The sequence below is a fragment of the Sapajus apella genome, unplaced genomic scaffold, assembly GCF_009761245.1.
Source record: "Sapajus apella isolate SASKATOON/1434 unplaced genomic scaffold, GSC_monkey_1.0 scaffold18, whole genome shotgun sequence".
NCBI lineage: Eukaryota > Metazoa > Chordata > Mammalia > Primates > Cebidae > Sapajus > Sapajus apella.
The window spans coordinates 31,390,169-31,417,071 of NW_022436958.1; the positions used below are offsets into that span (position 1 = coordinate 31,390,169).

The 26,903-nt window shown below is 39.0% G+C and overlaps 1 protein-coding gene across 1 annotated transcript in view; it reads right to left on the reverse strand.

Moving 5' to 3' along the window:
* Window positions 1-26,903, reverse strand: part of STK39 (serine/threonine kinase 39) — a 317,234-nt gene that overhangs the window by 155,856 nt on the left and 134,475 nt on the right. The gene's annotated exons all lie outside the window — the stretch shown is intronic.

The window sequence follows — 26,903 nt, forward strand, 5'->3', positions numbered from 1 at the left end:
AAGAGAAAAAGAAGCACACAGCCAACTAGATACGGCTCCAGGCAGGAGCATGACCAACTGATGGAACCAGAAGATTTCTGACAAGCAACGGAGGAACACACTGCAATGGTCAGTTTTAGTTGTCCGCTTGGCTCTGCTACTGTCCACAGTTACTCCCTCCAACACTAAGTTAGGTATTGCTGTGAAGGCATTCAGTAGATGTGATTAAAGTCTGTAATTGACTTTAAGCAAAGGGAAATTATCCTTATAATCTGGGTGGGCCTGATTCAATCAGTGGAAAAGCATTAAGGGCCGGGCTAAGGTTTCTCTGAAGAAATTCCATCTGGGGACAACAGCTTTAGCTGTGCCCCAGAGTTCCAGCTAGCTCTTACTGACAGCCTGCCCTGTGAATGTTACACTTGACTAGACTAATAATCAAGTAAGCCAAGTCCTGGCAACATATCCTTTTATAGGTCACTCCTACTGTTTCTGTTTCTCCTGTTGAAGCCTGACTGATACACTAAAATCCAGCAGCCTCACTATTGGTATTTATAAACAAAAGGCAAATCAGCTAGCAGAAGAGCAATACTAATAATATCATCCTCTGGTTTTTGCTAATGGAATATGTTAGTGTCTCTAAGTGAAACATTAAGAGAAACTGAATTGAAAGGACAATAAAATGAAAACTAAGGTGATATGAATTACTGTAACTTAAGGGAGACTAAATTCTTACCTTGCAGACACCTGAAATAAAGATCAGATGTTAGTTACTGGTTAAACATCATTTACGTTAGGTCTAAGAAATATAATCGACACTACCACCTTGGAAAACCTTTTGTCAAGAACTAAATCTGCTTAGGGATTAATGACCTAAGAAAAAAACTGAAAAGACACTCAAATGCATTGATTTTTGCGGAATGGAAACTCCATTCAGATTCACAAAATGTAATATAGAAAATATGCCTAATATTCCAATTTCAATAAGATATCTATTTTTTTCAATATACAAATGTATGCAAACATTTCAGAACAACTTTTAGATGTCACTACCAACGGGATTCCTTCATAAAAATCATTACTAACTGCCCCAAAGATAGACACAGTTTGTCTGTTACTCAGCTTACAGGTCCTGGACAAACGGCAGCAATAGGCTCTCTGAAAAAGTAGTCAATACATAGTAAATTTTCAGTGTGGTCTCCATGACCAAGAACCAAGTCAAGTCTATCACCTGCATAGACAGAGATACATGATATGCCTCTTCCATGTGAAAAAGAAGGCACAAAATGTCAGTTGTTATCCTGTCCCCCAGCACCAGAACTTTACAGTTCCTCACCATTTAATTGGAGTATGGGTTTCAAATAGAAGCATGTTTTTATTCCTCCTGATTATAAAAATCAATTCAAGTCCATATTGTGGAATCGTATGCAGCCAGTAACAAGTATCGGAACCATCAAAATACAATAAGTAGAAAAGGCTAATAGAGAACAGTGTCCACCACTGTGTAAAAGAAAATGAGGAGAGGCATACATACACATTTCCACGTTTGTCCATGCACAGGGCATTTTGGGAAGCATTTACAGGATGGGATCATGCCTACTGGGTTCGAAGGGGGACTTTTTCACTATGTTGTGCACTTCAAAGAGGCCCAATAAATAGCCCTTTCTCCTCCTCACTATCTCTAAACTAGTTTAGATATAAGACTGATAAGCATAAAAGGACCAAAAATCACCCTTATTACTTTTAAAGGTTATATTTGAGATTGTGGCTTAAATGTTAAGAGCTTTGCTTACTCAGTTGAGGAACTAATCTCTGGATTTCGAAGAGAGTTACCTACCTGAGCAGTGTTAATTAGCATATTCCTCCCTCACACAGGTGGGCCTCAGTGAGCAGGCCAGCTCCAGGAGAAAGTGGGGCAGAAGGGGTGGGGCTATACTTTTGTACCTGATTTTTCCCTCCAAATTCACTAATCAGATAAGTCCCTAGACAAAGGGTGTCCAAGAATGTTTTGCTAAAGGAACATCAGGAGTGGAAAAGCAACATTCTCTCTGCCTTCTTCGCCCAGAAAAGCTTTTGCACCATTTGACTTTTTATCATTATGAGTCACACTGTCAGTCAAAAGTATCTGAAACTTAAAAACATACTTGTTTAAAAAAAACTCAAACTGCATGGTATTATATAAAACAGAAAGTAGAAGTAACCACTTCCTGTTTCTAAACAAAGTACAAATGGAAAGATGAGTTGCCGAACAACTTTTCAAGAACTAAAAAATGAAAAATATTTCTAAAACTTTAACATGACAATATGATCAAATCAAGAACATCAACTTATTTTCATGTGCATTTATTGCATATACATGTAACAATTTAGAATTTATTTATTTATTTATTTATTTTTGAGATGGAGTCCTGCTCTCCCACCAGGCTGCAGTGCAGTGGTGCTATCTTGGCTCACTGCAACCTCTGCCTCCCAGTTTCAAGCGATTCTCCTGCCTCAGCCTCCCGAGTAGCTGGAACTACAGGCGTGAGCCACCATGCCCAGCTAATTTTTGTATTTTTAGTAAAAATGGGGTTTCACCATGTTGGCCAAGATGGTTTCAATCTCTTGACCTCGTGATCTGCCAGCCTCAGCCTCCCAAAGTGCTGGGATTACAGGTGTGAGCCACCGTGCCCGGCCCTGCCATTTTTAATATTTTATTTTTATGCAACAAATTCTGGAATGAAGACTCACTGTTATAATAAGCTTTTTGGTTCAGTAAATGAAACTGTCATCAAGCTTCTGAATGCATAGTAATGTAAAGATATGAGTTCATGTTTATTAATACTCTGCTTTTGCATTCCTTTCAGAGGTAGCTAGCTGAGTTTGTGTTCTTCTACATTCTGTCTACAGAATAATGGAGACTGTTGTTTTTGTGAAGGTAACATTTGCTACAAAATTCCAAAGATATTGAGAAAACGTTCTAGCATAGAAGAAAATTTGGAGGTGGGAAAGCGTGTGCCCTGAAGGTAACATGCAGATACATCTGCTCTGTGTCCCTATATTTAGAGTATCCTGCATTTAGTGGGGACCAAACATACATTTGTTGAATTAATGCATGAATAGCAATTTTCTGCTCCCTAAGGAAGGTCTTGCCAGAGTAAACCTGCACCACAAGGAAACTTTTACCCATCTTCCCCCATGCCTTTCCCCTCAGAGAGGGATGTCAGGAGCTAGTGACATTGTACCATAGAACTGCTGAAGGGATATGAAGAAAAGGAAAAGTAAAGAAGACTCCATTAGACCTTTTCGCTCCCCAGATCCAATATAAATGAAACTCGCTGCAGTCAACAGAAAACCTTGATGTGAAACTGTTCACCTCTGTGAACCAGCACTGAACACAGACACTACTGGTGTACAATAGGTACTGTAGAAATATTAGGTGAACAACTCAATGAATAAATACCCTAGGCTAAAACATAAGACACAGGAACATTCTGGGCCACGAGTCTCACTCTGAGACTCAAAGGCATTTTACCTCAGAAGACAACTGTCTTTTGCCATTATCGGCCCTTTCACTGTGGGATCTGTTTAATAGTGGTGAGTATAGGGAGGTTGAGAGGTTTGATTTATTCCATCTGCTTAAGTAAAGCAGCAGCTGGTGTCAAGAAAACTCTGGGCCCTCCTCTAAGTATCTTGAAGATCCTGTGAGGAAAGGCCTGGTTTTAAACGCCAAATAATGACAGAGCTGATGATTAAAATAGATGGGCCCATCTGCCTCTGAGATGACATATTAACACCCTATCGTGCTGGGAATACTTCAAAGCAGCAAACAGGCCCATGTTGGTTCACTAAAATCATTTTCCCCTTGTAATCAACTCATTTCACTATCATGCTGTCTGCAAAGGGCAGAGACTTCAGATGTGAGGTTAGAAACACAAACAGGCCCACACACACACATGCACACACAACACACACAGCACGGACTTACACTTTGGTTTGAAAGATTGAAGGGTCTGATTCCAGCACAAGTTTAAACCAATGAGAAAAAAGAGCCAATGGCTGCATCACGAGGTCTCTAGCAGAAACATGCCTTACATTAAAACTTCTGCTCTCTCCAACTCCATCTCTTCAGCTCACTCCACCCAAGTTATCTTCTCATGTCTCTCTCATTCAAAAGTCACAAAAATCTGAGACAAGGAATCCCCTGAATTTCCATTTCCACTGGAGGCTGGAACCTCCAAGGGAGATAAGATAGCAACTGCCAGAAAGCTGCTCCACGTCCTGGTGGGACATGTCATCCACAAACTGTTTATCTGTGGTGTCAGATTCCTCAGTTATTGGGTCAAAAAAGCAGAAAGATTATCACTCGACGGGCAGAAAGACTGACAGGCGTGCCACAGAAAGTGTCAAAGAGAGAGAAACAGACCTTCAACTCTCTCTTCTTGGCTACTATATTCACTTTTGTTAAGCCTTTTTTTTTAAATGGAAATGTTCACAAATGCATATAAGGTGAAAAGAGCATAACAAACCTCTTTTACTCACCTTGCACATTATCAACATTCTACCAATCTGATTTTATCTATATATCCCAACTCTTTTGCTTCAGTATTTTTAAACTAAATCCCAAACATCATTTTACCTATAAATATTTCAGTATCCTTCTCTGATAAGAGCATTTAAAAACATGGTCATTATATAATTTTCACAAGGAACAAAATCCCCAATAATTCCTTAGAATCTAGTATCAGTCTGTGTTCAATTTTGTGCTACTGTCTCAAAAATGACTTTTTCAGTTTATTTATTCAAAACAGGATCCCCCCAAACTCCACATGTGGTTCACACTCTGAAATCTATAACCATTCTTGTCAGGGTCTCTCTTATAGACATCATATCCACTTAAACAAGCTCTGATTTATACGCTGCCATTTCAGCCAAAAGGACAGAGTAGAAACGTCAGTGTCTTCCTATTGCTAACAGAAAACACCATCTTCACAGGGATCGGACACCTGTCCCTTACATCACCAGGACAATTCTCATTCCTCAAGGAAAGCAATGATGGAAGCTCCACTGTAAAAATGCTCCAGACAGGAGTTTTATTTCAGGGGCAACGTCTCAACTGTGATCCAATTCAATACTGAAAAGGGCCATAAATTCTATCTTTTTAATTCATTTTATACTAACAGGAGACTGCCAGAGCAGCAAAATAAATAACATGGATTTACCTGTAAGTGGTTTTGAAAGACTATGTATTCTAATTCATATGTTTTCCTAACAAGGGCCAGCCACTGATTTTAAAATCAAGCAAGAAAAAACACAGTTGTATATTCTCACATGGTGAATAAAAATAAGACACAGTTTTAAAAAATTCAAGCCTCAGAATCCATGGTAAGGGATAGGGGAGAACAAGTATTGACAGAAAATGAGTTTCACAAGTAACCCAGGTCACACTGCAGGACCTAAGCCTCTTTTTCTAAGGACCTAATCCTCTCATCACATCTGCTGATCGTTCGTAAAACTAAGCATATTTGAGTTCCATCCTTTTCTTCTTTTTCTGCCTAATCCCTGTAAGAGCCCAATGGCTGCATTGTAGATGGCTAAGAACAGAAGGGCAAGAAGGCACTCAGAGAATTCAGAACATGGAGGAGAACCAGCTCTTGGGTCAAAAGGTTGTGTGCAAGCTATACACTCCCAGGGTACGGAATCTCTTGCACACAATGTTCTCAGCAGTCATTCTCATGCTTGGATGTACATATTTCTCTCTCCAGGCCACTCCGTCTTGTGATTTGCAGACATGCATATTGGTCTCCTGTACATCTCCCTTTGGAAGCCCTGCAAGCATCTCTAGCTCAACACATTCGGAATATTCAGCATCTTTCCCAGGAAATGTTTCCTCTCACCTTCCAAACAGTCTCAAAGTCAGAAAGCAGGGAGTCCATCTGAGCTTTTCCATAAAGCTCTCCTAATCCTTCACCATCTTCTCAACCTCCCATTCCCATGAAAACCTTTCAAGACCTAAGCTGTAGTCCATTCTCATACTGCTATGAAGAAATACCTGACACTGGGTAATTCATAAAGAAAAAGAGGTTTAACGGACTCAGTTTCACATGGCTGGGGAGGCCTCACAATCATGGCAGAAGGTGAACGAAGAGCAAATGCAATATCTTACATGGCAGCAGGCAAGAGAGCATGTACAAGGGAACCGCCCTTTATGAAACCATCAGATCTCGTGAGACTTCACTGTCACAGGAACACCATGGGAAAACCCCACCCCCATGATTCAACTACCTCCCACTGGGTCCCTCCCATGACACATTGGGATTATGGGAGCTACAATTCAAGATGAGATTTGGGTAGGGACACAGCCAAACCATATCATACGTCATGTCAACTCTGCCTAGCTATCTCTTCTACCTATTCTCTGCCTGCTCTGCCTTTGTTCCCACCTATCCTCACTTGCACAGCAAAGTCTGCCAACTACCAGTCTACTGACCTGACTCCTGCTTCCAGTCTTGTCCCTCTAAACCACAACACACTGCCACATGGCTGCCATGGAGCTCTTTCTAAAGGGAAACTGGTCGCTGCATGTCTCTGCTGAAATTCTTACAGTTCCTGATTTGTGGGCAGTAGGGGGAAAGCCCAAGCTCCTCATCAAGAAACAGAGACACTTTTGGCTCTGGTTCCGGCCCACCTCTGCATATCTTCTCTCTATTTCAATCACACAAACAATTACTCTCCAACGCATTTGCAAGTACTTGGCCACGCTGGTCCCTCCACCTGAGATGAGCCTCCTTGCCTCTAGGGAAGGAAGACACCACATATCTTACACAGGACAACCATAAGACCAAGTCCTTCACAGGGTCCTCCCCAGCCCTCCTCAGCATGCTGTGTGTCATTCCAACCCAGTGTTCATCCTGATGCCTGGTGACTGTTTCCGGGCTGAGTGCCCCCCTGATCTGTAGGGGCTACCACCCTCCCAGTCATCCAGGCTCAACTCCACATTGTCAACTTTCATTCTTCTCTTGGTACCTCCCAGAGTAAGACTGAGTCTTATCTCTGTAGCCTCGACACCGTCCTGGCACTTGATATATGAACAATAAATGTACACCAGATGAAAAGTTGTCTTTTTGAACCACTGCCCTCAGAATCCTTCATGACTCATACCCTCCTTGCTCATCTTCAGTATCTTTCTCCCCCTCTACACTGAGCTTTTGAATAGACACAGGTCTCCACTGACCTCAGAAGCCTCCGCACATCCCAAGTTATGTGTGTCCTCCTGCCCTTTACAACCAAACTTTGAAAAGTCACCCACTTGCACTTCTTCATCATCCTTTCACTCATTAATTCTGACTGTCCAGCTTTTTCTCTTACTGAGAAAACCGAGCAAAATCCAATGTCCTTTTGTAAGTACTCATTTTCCTGTACCTCTTTGCAGCATTCAGAACTGCTGACCACCTTGCCCTTCCTGGTTCCTGGGACAGCACTTTCTTTTCCTCCTCCCACAGTTCTGTGCATCCTCCACTTATTCCTGTAACTGCTCCCCCAGGACTCCCCAGGGCTCCTTTGTTCTCTCTGTAATGTCCTCCATGGCCATCTCATCTTATCACATGGCTTCCACAATCACCTCCATCGAGAAAACTCCTAAATATAGCTCTCTCCTTATAGTCTCCCTGGAGCTAAACATTTTCATCTGTTCACTTGACACCTTCAAATGGAAATCCCAACGAAACTTCAAACTCAAATGCGTCCTAACGAACTCCTGATCTTCTCTCCAAAACAGGACCCCTCTAGTTCCCACCAGTTTCAGAAAAGGTACTACCAACCTCCTAGCCGTACATCCTCAAACCCTCCCGGTTGTCCTTCCCCCTTCTGCGGTTTTGCCTCCCATGTCCAATCACTTACTAGGCTCTATCAAGTCTAGCACTTCAATGTCACTTGTCCCCTGTCCTATGCCTCTGCCACAGTTCTAGTTCAGACCCCCATCACCTCAGGCCTAGATGTCTTTAACAGCTGCTGCGAGCCTGACCTCCTTCAGGCTGTCCTCTACTGTCCACTCCTGAGCCAACTTCTACAGTTTCTTCTCTGCTTGTACAGGGTACCTGTTATGGGCTCCTTGCAGCTCACAGGACACATCCCCAGCCCATGGCTTAAGATCTAAGGTTTTCACATTCTGGACCCAATCCAGATTTACACCCTCACTTCCTACTGCATTTTTTCATGCAAGCTTTAATCTAGCCCAGTTCTCAAATATGCCTGATCATAAAATTCGCCTAGGTCATGAGTTAAAAATGAAAATTTCTCAGCTCTACCCAACAATCACTAAGGCAAGACCTCCAAAGAGGTCTAAAGAACAATCTTCAATTCGCTGATTCAGTGATTTACAATTATTCTCCCAGAATACTGATAGCTGCTCCTCAAATAAAACTGTAACACTGAAGGGGAAAAACCGGAGGAAAAGAACACTCAAATCCCCATTATCATCAAAAGCCTGTGCTGAATCTGCTAGCCACTCGTGTATTTCTTTCTTTCATCACCAAACTTCCTAAAAAATCACCTATGACCTTCCTATCTACATAAATGTCTACCAAGATGAAGACTATGCTTTTATTTTCTTTCATTAAAAGATAAATCCCCAATTATGTTGACAATGAAATAAGAAAATCAATTTAGAATCTGGGACTAAGGATCTTAAATCAATAGGTGTTATTTTCCCAAGAAAAATAACTGAAGCAGAAACCTTAATATCTATATATTCACTGTGTTTTTAAAAGCATTAATTATGATATCCATTTAATTCCTAAACAAAGGGTTACAGTGTCTAGGTTCATGTAGTTTTATATTTTCATACCACACAAACAAATATATGTTTTTGTAATCTAAAGCATTACCCATTTAAGTTATATTGGTTGAGATTTTTTCAATTTAAAATTGATTCCTGTTTATTATAGAAAATTAGGAAATAAAGACTAGAACAAGGATGGGATTAGAATCCTTCCACTGGTGACAGTATAGCACAGTGGTTACCAACAAAAGGGCACCTGCATCAGATTTTGACACTGAGTTCCAACCTGATTGCTTGCTAGTCATCATGACTTAACCACTATGTCTCAGTCTTTTCACCTGTAACACAGAGTGATAATACCAACCTCATCAGGTTATTATGCAGATAAGTGAGATCATGTGGGGGAAACAGTGAGTCCAGTGCCCACACTTAATATGTATTCAACAATTGCTGATTTCTACTGAATTCTACCCTGGAAAAAAAAAACCCGGGTGTGTCCTCAGCTTCAAAAACTCTCAGGGAATAAATCCCTGTGTTCTTCCTCCAAGCATGTGGAATTTAAAAACCTGCTGTGAACGTATCTATTTTCTTAGAAATGTGCAGCTGAATATAACTATTTTTGGATATTTGAGATCATTATGTACACTGATGATAAGCGAATGGCCACATCACGCCACAATTTTTCTCTAAGCTCTCCACACAGGAAGAAAGATGTAGCATTCAGGTTATAATGTTATAATGAGATTTAAAGTATTAATGATATAATGTCTGAGTTAAAGATAAACTTCCTTATGAGACATTTTCCATATTTATATTCTGAATTATACTCTTATAAATAGATAGGCTAAATCAATGAGCATAGCAAAAAAAAAAAAAAAAAAAAAAGAAAGAAAGAAAAAAAACTTGCAATAGGTATAACTATGCCCAAAATACAATAAGTTATTAACTTACTTTTCTATGGCCCTTTCTTAACACATACTACTATAGGTCCTTGTCCTATTAAACTTGATTTCCTAGCACAACCCAGGGTTAAAGTTGACAAGTACCACCAAGTATTCCACTTTTACCAACACTCAGACACAGCTTAGGCAATACACCACACTCAGAGATGACGTCTTTGAAAATGTCAGAGTTCTACAATATCATGGCTGTTTTTAAGTCACTCAAATCCTTTAATATTTCAGACAGATGTGGTATGTCAAGTGCACCTTCTGAAAATGCACAGTTGACTGTGTTTGTTCATGTAGCCATGGGACCTTTTTACCAAGTCTTAGGCATCATCACATCTTTTTCATGGAGGAGCTCACCTCATGTAGGTGCTACATGGCAGGACTTCATCTGACTTGCTCATCCCTGAATCCCCAGCACCCGGCTCACTAACTGGCACATTCCAGGTGTTCAATCGAGACTAGTGGAATGGCTGGGCATGGCGGTTCACGCCTATAATCTCAGTGCTTTGGGAGAATGAGGCAGGAGAATCACTTGAGGACAGAAGATTGAGACATACCTGGGCAACATAGCCAGGCCCTATCTACATAGACACACACACACACACACACACACACACACACAATTAGGGATGCATGAAGGTGCATGCCTGTAGTCCCAGCTACTCAGAAGGCTCAGGTGGGAGGGTCCCTTGAGACCACTTCAGCTTCAGTAAGCTATGATCATGCCACTGCATCCCAGCCTGGGTGACAGAGCTAAATCCTGTCTCTTAAAAAAAGACTAGTGAAATAAATGGATGCAACTGTTATATGCTTGAATTTATCCAAGTATGTCATGTGATTCTGTTATAGAACATTTGACTGAATCACAATCTATAAGTGAACTGAAGGTAAAAATATTTGGCATTTATTTATGGCATTTATTAAGTTATTCCTGTGTGCCTTAATTTTACAAGAGCCACGGAATCTGTAAAATGGAATCTAATAGAAGCTAAATGATTTTCTAGAAGCATCATAGCAAATGAACACTAACCCCTTCTTAGAAATCATATGGGGGAAGTGAAACAACTGTATAAAACAATACTAAGTAATCACTAGGTTTACTCTTCTTTATTATTCTTCTTTAGTGAAATATCCAACCTGGAATAGTGCTTAGTTACTGCCTAGCATATTGTAGGCACCTAATAGATATTTGAGGGTTTTTAAAGTCAAGTGCACATACAATAATCAAAATAAGTATCTGTTGCATGGGGAGGCGGGGGAGAAAGGACAACTGCAAGTGTCCATTTCCTTCTTCAAGGTCAGCACAATCATTTTATGCTAGCATCCTTTACCTCCCTCTAAAAGAAGATTAGACATCCATACCAAAAGACGGTTTTATACTTATTGCACTTTACCATATGCTACCCTGGCCAGCTTCTTATAGTAACTAAAGAACAGCCCTACTGCCTCCCAGATGCTGAATGTGATCAGTTAATGCACCACGTATGCCTGACTGAGATACTGTCAAGGGCACAACGTCAGGTGCAGCCCAATAAGCGTCAGGGATACCCTACTGACAGGAGCTGTATGTCCTGCCTCTCCCACACCTCCATCTGAATTGTGCTATCCCTCTTTTATTTTCTGCTCCCTTTGTGCCATCTGCAGCTGACTGCTGTCACTCAACTACCAAACCCTGGGGCTTCTTTCCTCCTTTCTTTTCTTGTCTCTGCTTCCTAACATTATTACCTTTAAGACAAAAAGTGACTGTATAAGATTGTGTCTTTCAAAATAATGACAAAAAGATATCCCATCTCACACTCTTCCAACAATGTATTAATATCATTGACACTCATACTACTGATGGGTAGAATCTATTGTTCCCTCCCCATGTATCCGGGAAAGCCTGTAACGACGGCAGAAGTGGAGCTATGTGACTTCCAAGGCTCAATCGCACCAGGCCATAGAGCATCACCTGGTCTCCTTGGGAAGCTCACTCTTGGAATCTAGTCACCACACTCTAAGGAGGAGCAATCACATGGCAGGTCAGGTGTAGGTGTCCAGCTGACATCTCAGTTGAGGTCCCGGCAAATAGCTCTCTACCACTGCCTCCAGCCATGTGAGTGGGCAAGCATTAAGAAGCCACCAGTCACTCACAGGTGCAACACCATGAAAGAGCCCACGCAAGGGCTGCCCAGCTCAGCCCAGTCAAGCTCCAGAACCAGGGAGACCATAAAAAAATGGCTGTTGCTGAGCTAAGCCACTAAGTGATGGGGTGATTCGTTATACAGCAATAGATAATGATTATAGTGACCTAATACATCAGAGAGTTTCTTAACATCTAGAGGGCAAAATCACCAATCCAAACACAAAAGGGGTTGTTAGCTTGAAGAGTTAACTGATTTGATAGCTTTTTATTAATGTTTACTATCAAGTGACTACTTTTATGATCCCAACAACAGTCCTATGGCTTCATTCCCTAACTACTTCTAGGAAGAGAAAGCTATTCTGAAAACCTGGGTAATCCTGACATTTAATTATCAGAAAGCTTAACTTTTACCACAGTATTTGTCAATAACTTCAGCTGTATCTGTAAGGTACTAAGCTTGACAATGTAAGTTAAACATACATGTTTTTCAGGTTGTGACAATTCAAAAAATTCTTAACACCAGTCTATAGAAAATTAATATAATTCAACTTATATAAAATCTTGTCAGTTTCACTGAATTGAGAGTACCAAGTTGAAACCGACCTTCACAATTTCTTCATGTCACAATAACTTGGCAATACCCAAATGCAGTGGCTAAAAAAGCATGTTACTAGCAGGGTAACAAAAATATACCAAAAAAAAAAAAAAAAAAACATAACAGGAGACCCATATTTCACTTCATAGAAATAATGCAATTTCAAAAGTTATGCCAGGCTTGCTACTGAGAAAACTCAAGGGACAACAGTCTCCATTCCTTTGGAAATGAAGACCCATCTGTCCAGCCTATTTCAAGTGGAAAAATTTGAAAGTCAAAGGCCCAAAGACAAGCCACATGGGAAAAAAAAGAAAAAAGAAAAATGCCTGGGTAATTCTAAGATGGGCTAATAAGTATCTGAAAAGTCAATAGCAGGCAGTGCCATGAATCAATTTTTCATACAGTTTATCATGACTAATTACAAGTTTTGCTGACTATTTTAAGGTTTCTACTGCACCCACAATTGGGAAACTTGAAAATCATTACAGCAGAAAGGCTCAAGACCAAAGAAAAGCCAACCAAAGTCAAAACGATTGAGAGTCACACTAGAAAAAAAAAAGCAAGTGTCCTGCCAGTCTTTGTAACTGTGCCGCTAGGGGAGAGCACACAGATTTAGACTGCAGGGGATCTGGGTTCTAGTTTAGCCAAAGGTAACCACATGATCAGGATACATCATTTTACATCTCTGAGCCTCAGAGAGAGAGAGAGAGAGAGAGAGTGTGTGTGTGTGTGTGCACATGTACATGTTTGTGTGTGCATGCACGTGTATGTGTTTTTGTGTGTGCGTGTGTGTGTCTCTACCACATGATCAGAATGCATCATTTTACCTCTCTGAGCTTCAGTCTGTCTGTCTGTCTCTTTCTCTTTTTCAACCACATGATCAAGATATATCATTTTACCTCTCTGAACCTGCTCCCCCACCCAACAATGAGGCCTGGGCTATGTAACCCAGGCTAGTTTTGAATTCCTGAGCTTAAGTGATCCTCCCCACACGTCCTCCCAAAATGTGGGGATTACAGGTGTGAGCCACTTCACTCAGACTCTTCATTTGTGTAATTAAACTAAAGAACTTCTACACAGCAAAAGAAACTATCATCAAAGTGAACAGGCAACCTACAGAATGGGAGAATTTTTGCAATCTATCCATCTGACAAAGGGCTAATATCCATAATCTACAAAAAGTCTTTAACAAGTTTACAAGAAAATAACAGAAACCCCATCAAAAAGGGGATGAAGTACATGAACAGACACTTCTCAAAAGAAGACATTTATGTGGCCAACAAACATGAAAAAAAGCTCATCATCACTGGTCATTAGAGAAATGCAAATCAAAACTACAATGAAATACCATCTCACACCAGTTAGAATGGCAATCATTAAAAAGTCAGAAAACAACAGATGCTGAAAAAGATGTGGAAAAATAGGAATGCTTTTACACTCTTGGTAGGAGTATAAATTAGTTCAACCATTTGGAAGGCAGTGTGGCAATTCTTCAAGGATCTAGAACCAGAAATATCATTTGACCCAGCAATCTCATTACTGGGTATACACCCAAAGGATTATAAATCATTCTACTATAAAGACACATGCACATGTATGTTTACTGCAGCACTATTCACAATAGCAAAGACTTGGAACCAACTCAAATGCCCATCAATGATAGCCTAGATTTTTAAAAATGTGCACATAGATACCATGGAATACTATGCAGCCATAAAAAGGAATGAGTTCATGTCTTCTGCAGGGACATGGATGAAGCTGGAAACCATCATTCTCAGCAAACTAACGCAGGAACAAAAAACCAAACACCGCATCTGCTCACTCATAAGTGGGAGTTGAACAAAGAGAACACATGGAGACAGGGATGGGAACATCACACACCAGGGCCTGCTGGGGAATGACGGGCAAGGGGAGGGATAGCATTAGGAAAAATACCTAATATAGACAACAAGTTGATGGTTGCAGCAAACTACCATGGCACATGTATACCCACGTAACAAACCTGCACGTTCTGCACATGTATCCCAGAACTTAAAGTCTAACAAAAAAAAAAAAAAAGAGAGAGAGAGAAAGGAAAAGCCTACATTTATTGAGAGCTTACTTGGTATACTACTTACTGCACTACACTGAGAACTACACTGTTTTTTTAAAATATATACATCGGCTAGGCACAGTGGCTTACTCCTGTAATCCCAGCATTTTGGGAGGCCAAGACAGATGGATCACTTGAAGCCAGGAGTTCGAGACCAGTCTGGCCAACATGGCAAAACCCCATCTCTAATAAACATACAAAAATTAGCTGGGCATGGTGGCAGGCACCTATAGTCCCAGCTACTCTGGAGACTGAGGCACAATAATCGTTTGAAACTGGGAGGCAGAGGCTCCAAGGAGCCCAGGTCATGCCACTGCACTCCAGCCTGGGCAATCAAGCAAGACTTGGTATCAAAAAATAAAGTTAAGGCCAGGCGCAGTGGCTCACGCCTGTAATCCCAGCACTTTGGGAGGCCGAGGCGGGCGGATCAAGAGGTCAAGGGATCAAAAACATCCTGGCCAACATGGTGAAACCCCCTCTCTACTAAAATATAGAAAAATTAGCTGGGCATGGTGGTGTGTGCCTGCAGTTCCAGCTACTTGGGAGGCTGAGGCAGTAGAATTGCTTGAACCCAGGAGGCGGAGGTTGCAGTGAGCCGAGATCATGCCACTGCACTCTAGCCTGGCACCTGGTGACAGAACAACACTCTGTCTCAAAAAAAATAAATAAATAAAAATTAAAAATAAAGTTAAATAAAATATATACATTTTTATTGAGATATAATCCACCATAAAATTCAACTATGTAAAGTGTTAATATCAATAGTTTTTAGTACATTCACAGAACTGTGCAACCATAACCACAATCAATTTTAGAAAATTGTTGTCGCCTCAAAAAGAAAATGCTATGCCCATTGGCAGTTATTCCCCAATTTCCCGCTACCCACCAGCCCCAGCCCTAGGCAACCACTAGTCTACTTCTGTCTCTATGGTTTTGCCTGTTTTGGGTATTTCATATAAATGGCGTCATCCAGTATGGATCTTTCTTTCCATTCATTAGTTGATGACAATTGGGTTGTTTCCACTTTGGGCTACTGTGGATAATACTGCCATGAACATTCATGTATATATATATTTTTTTTTAATGAACATACCTTCTTATTTCTCTTCCATTTGTATCTAGAAGTGGAATTTCTGGGCCATATGCTAACCTTCTGAGGAAATGTCAGACTATTTTCCAAAGCGGCTGCAACATTTTACACTCCCACCAGCAAGGGAGGGTTCCAATGTCACCACATCCTCGGCAACACTTGCTATTGTCTATGTTTTTTATTACGGCCATCTCGTGGGTATATAAGGTCGTATCTTGTGATTTTCATTTGCATTTTCCTCCCTTGCATTATCTTATTTAATCCTAAAAACAAGCTTATGAGGTAAAAACCAATCAGTATTCCCATTTGGTATACAGGGAAACTGGATTGGAAAGGTTCAGTGACTGATTAAATATCAGTCATATGCAGATTCTATACCCTCCAGAGCCCATTTCAATGCACAACTATGAGGTCTCACATAATTCTGAGAAGGCTGTGCAGGCCAGCCCTTGAGATTCTTCCAGCTATGACATCTGGGACCATGAATTTACACTGTTTAAAAACCTCTTCTCTGGGTGAATTTTCTCTTTGGCTTCAATACAAGGACTATTTGGACTCCTTTATGTTCCAATCAAAGAGATGAGGAGGCTACATCCCCGTCACACTGGATCAGGGTCAAATCTGAGGTCTACCTTGAGCAAGTATACTGAACTTAATATTTTGGCTGCACAGACAAAATCACCCATATTCAACCATTCTGGACTGCTGATGATGTCAATTTCATGTTTCACGTGTATTTTTGTAAACTAATCTCACTCTTGGCTTTCTATTTACTTTCTTATCCTTATGTTCCTTTATCTTCTTTTTCGCATTTATCAAATAAATTTTACCCAGCTACACTGTTTGCATCTTTTCTGCCATCTCAAATCTTTTCTGAAATGGAGTAGTAAAGAAATAAACACATCAAAATGTTTTCAAGTAGGCTTCAAAATAGCCCACAGCTGCAGGCCCTTTCATTAGACTGTGTACTTTCCTAAGCAAACGATTCTCCAAGAAACAGAAAACACTGCCCTTCTTTGTACCTTAGTAGGAGGGAAAATGCTTTTTAATATTCTATATTAGACAAGTGTTCCAAAATAATTTGGGGAAAGAGAAAGATAGTTAGTGCCCAACAGGATAAAGGAAGAAAGCAATGATTCTTTGTACATTCATGACTACATGCAAAGGTGATTTCTCTTAGACTATCTAACATTTTTTTCTTTTACATATGTGTAAGATTTCTCAACACTTTTTGATGGCTGAGTGGTAGTACTGGAGGCCATGAATATCAATTTGAATTTGACAGCTTCCTAAGAAAAGGGCTCCTCATTTCTGTAAACTTTCTTCTCTTTCATAATTACTTATTTAGATCTCACAATGTGTGTATCCACACTTTAAAACAGTTCTTTCATTTCTAAGACTTTAACTTATCTAAGAAGTAAGCCACTAACGCCAAAAGTTATATTCACCCAGACAGAAAACTATAAACTACAAATGTCAATCAGTTCAGCACTGGTTAGATGATCTACGGTATGTGCAAACAGCTACCATATAGCCATTAAGAATTATATAAAACCATACCAGTTGACAAGGAAAAAGGTCTAAGAAAAGCAAGGTACCCAACAATCAGAATAGTATCAGGTCATGTGTAAAACTGTGCATACCTGTCTGGGGATATGTATGTAGATATATTCATAAAGAGATGACTAAAAGGATATATAACAAAACAGGAAGAGTAATTATTCCTTTATGGTAGTATTTTGGGAAATGTTTACATATCTGAGCACTTTTGTTTACCAATTGATTTTTTTTCTCCTAATAACTGTGTATTATTTTTACCAGAAGAAGAAATGTATCTTCTTCTAATGGTTAGGAAGAAAATCCAACAATATGCAAAGCACTCGCCTAGTCATCAAGCGGGAGCTCAAAATGAGAAAAAGACATTGCCAGAGAAACCATTATTACAAATAGCACAAGACTGTCAGAGTGAGTACAGTGTGAACACACCACAAAAATTCAGAAAAGAAAAGCAACAGGAACTGTGAAGACGTGAGCCCATAAGAGAAGTTAGGTTACACGTGTGTATAGTATGTGTTCACCTGTACATGCTTAGCAATGGGTAGGACTGAAGGCATAGAAGGAAATGGAAGAAAGTAATATTTTCAGAAAATGAGTGCAGGGGTAAAAAATCTACATCATGTTTTCCAGGGCCACTAACTAGGGTTTCATTGTAACTGAAGCTTACCATTCTGATTGGTGAGTAGTAAGAGGTGAGGATTTTAAAAACCATGACATTCTAAAAGACAATTAGGCAGTATCGACCCAAATTACAAATGTATATACCCTTTGACCTTGCATTTCCAGTTTATTTATCCTACAGAATAAAAGCTAAACACATGTAAAATGACACATACAAAAGAACAATTAATGAAGCAATGTTTGTGACTGCAAAAATTTGGAAGCACCCAGATGTCCAACAAGAAGGGACAGATTAAATAAATTACAGTATATGCTACCCAGTAGTACATTAGGTAACGACAAAAGGAATGAGGAAACCATGGGCAGATGTGGAAATACAATCTGGAAAAAAAAAAGCAAGACAAAGAACTGCATAGCACATTACCTTTTGGAATTCAAATGAATGCTAAGACTGTGTGTTCATATTTGAGCAGATAAACAACATGCGAAGAACAATTTCAAAAAGGTGATCCTGACAGTGGTTAGGCAAGTTGAATTTTCAAAGCACTTCTTTTTTTATAACCTCTAGTTTTTGCCTGAAAGTTTGTTACTATGAGAATGAAAGAGAAATCAGTCCACCCTACTCAGTCAGATGAACTTCACAGCTTCTCCACACTCTCCTCCAACCTAATCACTGGGAACAAAACAAGGCCTGTGATCTCTTAGGGACAAAATAACTCAATGATCAACACACTGAGAATGAGCTCCAGACCGTGCAGGTAACTGAAAATCATTTGATAAAACAACAAAGTCTGTAGATCAGGCACAATCTGAAAGGCAGACTCCCTTGTTTCAGGGGACCCACTTCAGAAAATTCCCACAGTGTGATGTTATCTAATTGGCATAGGAAGAAAGGGTCTTGTAAAAGGGAGCCTGAGTTTGAAAGTCAATTTCAAATGCAAGCGCAGGTGGACAGAGTGCAGCTGTAAACCCTGGAAAATTAAAGGGAAAATGTTAAACAAGCAAACACCATTTCTTAAAGAAGCTTATATCCACAGGAAATACCAATCGTGTCTTTTAGAAGGATTGCAGGGACATTTAATTGAGATTTTTAAAGCAAGAGTTTCAGGATTAATAACTATTAAGGGCAAGACCTTGTATGAGAAATGACTCCAATTCTGGGAGAAATGAAATTGGCTGTGCCCTACTGACGGGCTATATTTATTCCAGAACCTCACTTTAGCACTGAAATTCAAGACAAGAACTCTGTGTTCCTTAAAGAACAATGAGGGCTTCATTTAGGGCAAGCTTACCTTGCAGTCCTAGTGCACAAACCCTGAGAACAGGAATATATCATGCCTCCGATATATTTTTAAAGTAAAGACAGTCAGGAGGCAAGATTGCATAATACTTAAAAACACTAGCTTTGGAGTCAGACTACCTCTGTACGGATCTCTCCTTTAACACTTACTAGATGTGAGCCTCTGGATAAATTACTTATATTTTATGCACCTCAGTTTTCTCATCTGCAATATGGAGATATAAAAGTATCTGCCTTATAGGGATTCTGTGATGATCCAATGAGAAAATATCGATCAAGCACTTAGCACAATCTCTGACTTACTTTAAACTCAGTAATTATTGTTATTAGTCATGTTACTGTTATTATTAATACCTCTTCTATTGACTATATGTGCATATATTAAAACTAAAATTAAAAACTAAAATTAAAAATATATATATTTATTAATTTTATTAAAAATTAAATTTAATTTAAAAAATAAAAAATTTAATTTAATTTAAAAAATTAAAAATTAAAAAAATTAAAACTAAAATTAAAAAAATATATTTTACATTAGACTAGTTACACATGGGGTAAAGCTGAAAATATAATCCAAGCTGGGCACTTGTCTATAATCCTAGCACTTTGAGCGGCCGAGGCAGGAGGATCACTTGAGCTCAGTAGTTGGAGACCAGCCTGGGCAACACGGAGAAACCCTATCTCTGCAAAATGTACCAAAAAATTAGCTGGGCATGATGACTCACATCTGTAGTCTCAGCTACTCTGGAGGCTGAGGAGAAAGGATGGTTTGAGCCCAGGAAGTCAAGGCTGCGGAAAGCCATGTTCACACCATTGCACTCCAGCCTGGGTTACAAAATGAGACCATGTCTCAAAAAAAAAAAAAAGCATGTATATATACATACATATATGCATAAAACACAATATGTATGCATGTGTATACATATATATATATATATATATATATAGTATGTATATATAATCTAGAACTACATGGAATACATGATAATATAAAATTCATTCAAGCAATATTTGTTCATCAAAAAATGTTTTGGAGATTGCTATTTTTATAACAGATTAGTCACCTGGAGAAGGGCAGTTGCTCTATATCACATAATTTTAAATTTAAAAAAATCATCTCAGTTGGTTATTTTACTACCAACATCTACTTAGCATTAATGGCACTGCTTACAAAATAATTCCTGCTTTTAAAATAATCATTAGTTAACTTGATAGCTATTAAACTGAAAGTCAGAGGGTGACTGCAATTTTATTCTCAGGTATTATTCTCAAATATTCTAAGCTTTGCTTCCTTTTGATTGTAATTCCCATATGAATAACTTCACAACATAATGAATGGGTCTTATAAAAACCCTTTAGTCTTGAATTAGAGGGCATTTCTGTAATATACCTTGATTCAGGGCAATATTTTGAAAGGTTTGGGAATCTGGAGTTTCCCAGAAGGATTTCTAACCTCACTTGTCATGTGCCTTCTTGAAAGAAGAAAATACTCGTTCTAAAAGGCATTAGAATAATTATATTTAGTGCATGGCAAGCACCATTTCTGTTTGTCAGCCTCTGTAAAGCACTTAATATGGAATTAGCTCAAATATCTCTGATCACAGAGGTGCCGTCAAATAAAGGAAATCTGGACTGACTCACTATTTGACCTTAAAAGTATCATTTCACACTTATTTAACTTTTTAAGACACAGACCACCTCACGAATAGCCAGCCTTTTCTCTGCGTCACGGGTACACTGAAGAGTAAAATGAAAATGCATGGGAATATAGCCCAAACTTTGAGACATTATTGGAAAATTTACTCATTCTCACATTCCCTATTAATTCATGAAGGGGTAATAGCTACTGTAACACTGTTCATAGTGACTATGTCCTCTCACAACACATGTGAGAAATGTTTATACCATCCTAAGCTTTGGGTAAAGAACTCAAGAATCACTCACTTTATATAGACACCTGGTTTTGAATTACTAATGACATTATCAAGGAATCCAGTTAGTAATTCTCAATATGTACGGTCAAATCGTTTCTGAGCCAACCAAATTTTAAATGTTCTCATCCTAATTCCAAAACAACTGTTTTAAAAACCCTGGCAAAATCCTACTAACTACAGAATATGCATCACATTTTAAATTATACACTGGAAAAAGCTTTCTAAAATTTTTTCTGGGGTTATTAAGCCTAAATCATAACTGCTGGAGTTAATCATGATTGCCTCTACATCAAGAGCACAGTTTGGGAGATGTCTTGACCTGATGGCATAATAATGTCTTGTGACAAACTTTTGAAAAACTAACTGCCTTTTTCCAGTGTTTTCTCACTGCAGGCAAGAAACAACATAGGCTGGTTGCAGCGATTGACGCCTGTAATCCCAGCACCTGGAGAGGCCAAGGTGGAAGGATCACTTGAGCCCAGGAGTTCAAGACCAGCCTGGGTAACATGGCAAAACGCTGTTTCTACAAAAAATACAAAAATTAGTGGGTGTGGTGGAACGCACCTGTAGTCCTAGCTACTTGGGAGGCTAAGGTGGCAGGATCGCTTGAGGCTGGGAGGTCAAGAGTGCAGTGAGCCATGATCGCACCACTGTACTCCAGCCTGGGTGACAGAGCAAGACCCTGTCTCAAAATTTAAAAAAAGAAAAGAAAGGAGTAAAAAAAAAGAAACGATGGAGTACTTTTGCTAGTGTTCCAGAATTTCACAGACTGGGAGGCTATAAAGGTCATTCCCCCCTTCAGTAGGCCTCTTCTTTGATCTGTCAGAGGTACAAAATCTGTACTAAACTCATTAAGCCTTCTCAATGAATCGATAAGCATTATTCACGTATATTTCAATTCATTTTGCAAACACCTCATTTCTATCGTATTGTCAGTTTAGAAGTGCATTTTGTATAAGAACATTATCTACTTTAATTTCAAGGGAAGTACAAAACATCACACGTCATACTTTAAGAAAATGACTAATAAATTAACAAAAGCTAAACATACTACACTGTAAATTTAGTGTATTCAGCACTAACTTAAGTCTTGTGAAGTGTCCCATTTAAGAATCAAAACAACTCACTATGTAGGTACTGTTACCACCCTACTTTTCCATTGAGGAAACTGAGCTTTAAAGAGGTTAGGGTACCTTGCCTATTGTTAAACGTCTACTGAACAGAGTGCCATGACTGGAACCTCAGAAGTCTGAATCTTTTGTTGTGATGTAATATTCGATATATACAAACAACAGACATTTATATGTGTAAGTTATGAACTGGAATAATAATATCCAACTTAAAATATTGCCACATGACACATGCCCCAGCCTCAGTCATTATCATGAATTTTGTGTTTATCATTGACCTTTTAAAAAATACTATCTCAAATGTACATCCTTAAATATGACAACACTTAGTGTTGATTTCTTTGAACTTTACAAAAATGGTATCACTCTGACTATAGTCTTCTATAGTTTGTTCTTTTTCACTCAGTATTACATTTCTGAAACTCATCTATGCTGTATGATACTCTAATGTGTGGACAGGCAGCATTTATTCACTCCCCTATGTACGTTTATCTGGGCTGTTTTCTTGAGTTTATAATTACAAATATTGTTGTTTTGAAAATTCTTGCAAATACCTGCTGGCATGCTGTGCAAATGTCTCTCTGGGTATGGAATTCTCGAAGTGTAAAACTGTGGGGCTACAGGATATAGAAATACCTTTTGCAGGAAAGTGTCATATTCTTGTCCAAATTGGTTGTGCCAGTTTTGCCGGTTTTTACTACTACCAGCTGTTACAAGAGATGCAACACGCCTACATCCTGACCAAAATAAGGTATTACCAGGCCTCTCAATTTCTGCTGATCAATTAGGGGTAAAATGGAACCTCACTGTTTTCTGATATACATTTTCTTAAATACTAATGATTCTGCACAACCTTTGATATAATCCTGAGCCATTTGTGCTTCTTTATCAGGAAAATACCTGTTTTGGGGGGTTTATGTTCATTTTTCTACTGATTTGAAGTTCTTTATTTTAGATGCCAATCATTTGTCGGCTGTATGTCTTAAAAATGTCTTTCCCAGCTTTAGGTTTGTCTTTCTATTACATTAATGGTGTCCTCTGATGAACAGTTGTCCTTAATTTCAGTTAAGGAGAGTTCACTTTAACAGTCTTTTCTTTTATAGATAGACCCTTTGACTCTTATTTTTAAAAACCTGAGCTCCAAAGCAATAGGTTTTCTTTATCTAAACATTTTAAAGTTTTGCCTGTTACATTAAGGTTCTAATTTGTTAGGAATGGCGTTATATGTAAGTATGGTGTGAGATTAAAATCTTTATTTATTTATTATTTTTGAAGACAAGTTTCCCTCCTTGCGCTGTCACCCAGACTGCAGTGTAATGTTGTGATCAGATCTTACCGTAACCTAAAACTCCTGGGCTCAAGCAGTCTTCCAGCCTCAGCCTTCCAAGTAGCTAGGACCATAAGTACATGCCACCATGCATGGCTGATTTTTTATTTTTTGTAGAGACGGGGTCTCACTATGTTGCCCAGGGTAGTTTCAAACTCCTGGTCTCAAGTGATAGTCCTGCCTCAGTCTCTCAAAGTGCCAGGAAAAGAGGCATGAGCCACTGTGTCCTGGCAATAATACAGATATATATCTCACCCCAGAACTCTTACTTAATAGAATAGTCCCTCCTTTCCACACAGATGTATTATAAGCTCCTTATAATACATCTCTGACATACATCCAGTTTTCCTTAGACCTGAAGGTCTGCTTCTGGCTTATTTTATTCCCTTTATTTGTCTATCCCTAATATCACAATGTCTCACTGGGCTACACTGTATATTCTTAAGCCTAAAACCTTCAAATAAATTTTAGAATCAGTTGAGTTTCTCAAAAATCTTTGTAGAAAGTCTAATTTGGAACAGTGTTTACTCTATCAATCAATTTGGGGATAAATGGCTTCCTTCCTATATTGAGTCTTCTTGTCCATGAGCATAGTTTTTCTGTTATTTATTAGGTTTTCTTCAATGTCTTCCAATAAATTTTATACTTTTTCTACCTAAAATTCTTATATACCTTTTGTTGGATTTACTTAATAACATACTATAAATAATAATAACTTGATCTCAAAGGACCACTCAGCTTTCTATTTTTTCACTTGTCTCAGTTTTGGTAAGCTGTGTTTTGTTAAAATTTATCCATCTTGTCTAGACATTTGGCATACAGTAATCCATAGTTTATTATAGGGTTCTAAAAAATCTCTGTTGAAGCTATAATTTATTTGTAATATCCTTTTGGTTGTTTCAAATTTCACTAATTTTTGTTCATACCTTTATCAACTTCCTTCCACTTTCTTCAGATTAACATTGTTTTTTCTAATTCAAGTTAGATGTTTAGCTTGCTAATTTTCATTTTCCTTCTTCCTGAAAGTTCTTTTAATAACAGGCCCATTAAATATAAATTTTCTCTGTTTTGTTAATGTGAAAATATCTTATCATCCTCATTCTTGAAAATTTTAATTTTTTCCCAGTACTTTGAAGACATCAAGTTATTCCTCTGTCTTCAGTCACTGGTTGTTGCTACTGAGATACCTGCTGTCATTCTAGTTATTATTTCCTGATAGGTGATCTGTTTTACCTCTCTAGCTGATTTTAGGATCTTCACTTTACTTCTGTGCTGTTGATAAACTAACCCAACTTATTTTACTTCTCACATGTATACAGTGAGGGGAAAAATACTCTAAAACAAGCAAAATTCATTCCAATTTTCTCCTTATAAATTCAAAGAGAAGTTTTCAGTATCAATTTGAATTCCACTTTCCAATTCCTCTGTACTTCCTAAGCCTCTTGGAAGCTTAAATGTGATATGCAATGTAAGAGCTTTTGCTATTCTCAATCTCAACAGAAAATATCTGCCCACCCTCCATCCAAACACTGATAAATTGTAAAAACCTCACTGAAATTTTATTGGAGGAAGCTTGAAACACATCTGGCCCAACCTCCCCATAAGGACAAAATAAGTCCCATCACAGTCATCTACCTGACCTACAACTACTCAGCAACTATTTTGCCATACATCATGCTAAACACTAAAGACAGCGGACCAATTAGGATGGTCCCTGCTCTTCAGTTAACTTACAATCCATTAATTCTTATTATCTACCTTCAGCTTAAGCAACATTTAAAGAAGAAAATAAAAGCACTGAACTAGGAGCAAAAAGTGGAAATCCAAGTCTTAGTCATGTATTAAAAGTCCGTTCAATCTCCACAGAAGTCAGTATCTCCTCTCTGCTCCAAGAGGACAGGCTCAGACCAGGGGCCTTCACGCTGGACTCTCTGAACTCCCAAGCTTCTTCAAAAACACCTGATATGGTTTGGCTCTGTAGCCCCACTCAAATCTCATCTTGAATCGTAATTCCCATGGGTCAGGGGAGGGACCTGGCGGAAGGGTGACTGGATCATGGGGGCAGTTCCCTCCATGCTATTCTCATGATAGGAGTTCTCACAAGATCTAATTGTTTGATAAGCGTGTGGTTCTTCAGCCTTTTCTCTCTCTCTCCTGCTGCCATGTAAGACGTGCCTTGCTCCCCCTTCACCTTCGACTATGATTGCAAGTTTCCTGAGGCCTCCCCAGCCATGTGGAACTGTGAGTCAATTAAACCTCTTCTCTTTATAAATTACCCAGTCTCAGGTAGTTCTTTATAGCAGTGTGAAAACAAACTAATACAACACCTATATTCAAAATTTTGAACTTCCAGTAAGACTGTTTTAATGGTTCACAGAATTTTAATACCAGCAGTTTGGACCATTGTGTTACCACCTTTGTCTACCTCATGGCACACACAGAAAATGATAATATTTATACAGCATACAAGAATCAAATGATGAAGTGATTCACAGCAATTGGCCCCAGAATGTCAATCATCTCAGGCCTCATCCAGTTGCCCTGAGGGATGAGGAGATTGCTATCCTGGCTCAGCTATACCTACTCACTGTTCACCAGTGTGCTCTGGCCACTGGGTCGGAAGCTCTGGTTCAAAGGACAAATAGGCTATCTTCTAGTTCTAGATATCCTTTATGATTATAATTCCAGTTTATTTCATCTTTGGCCAGCTTCCCTCATTAGAAACTCTCCTATAAAATGACCCCTAAACTTTTTCCCAGCCATCTTCTTCACTGTCTAAATAGAAACTCTCCACACCATTCTATATCCATACCAAGATATGTCAAAGGCTCATTCATCCATCTTGCCTCCTCCACAAGCTAGAACATCACACACACCCCTCTACTCTGCATCAAAGAGAGGAGCATAATGTCGATGGTAAATGAGTTCCAACATTAATAATGCCAGCAAAGTGAGAGCACACTGGAGACAGATATACCCACTTCAATAATGAATATATGAGCAAACAATACCAAAAGAGGCCATGCTTTAAGGAGATATTGCAGCTCTGTTTCACATGGTGTAACCCAACTAGGACGCATGGAATACTAACAGATAAGACACATATTACCTGCAACAACTAGGAAGGGCTACTCCAGTGGCATTCAGAGTGAAAAAAGAGAATTATAAATGACAGTGGGGTGAGCCAGTGGGCAAAGAAAGGAAAGTAGCTTGTCAAATATAGACATTTTTGTTATAGCTATATAATCAAAAGGCAGGACTATCGTTCTTTTCTTATTTTTATTTTTCTATAAAGTGAACTTGGCAAGATGGCTTCCTCCCAAGCCAGGAGACAAAACAAAGAGGCTGTCTCAATCACTTGCACCACTCTCACTTGGCTTGTCTATTAAAAATGCAGCATCCTGAATCCTGTCCCCGGACCTACAAAATGTGAGTACAGGACCCAGGT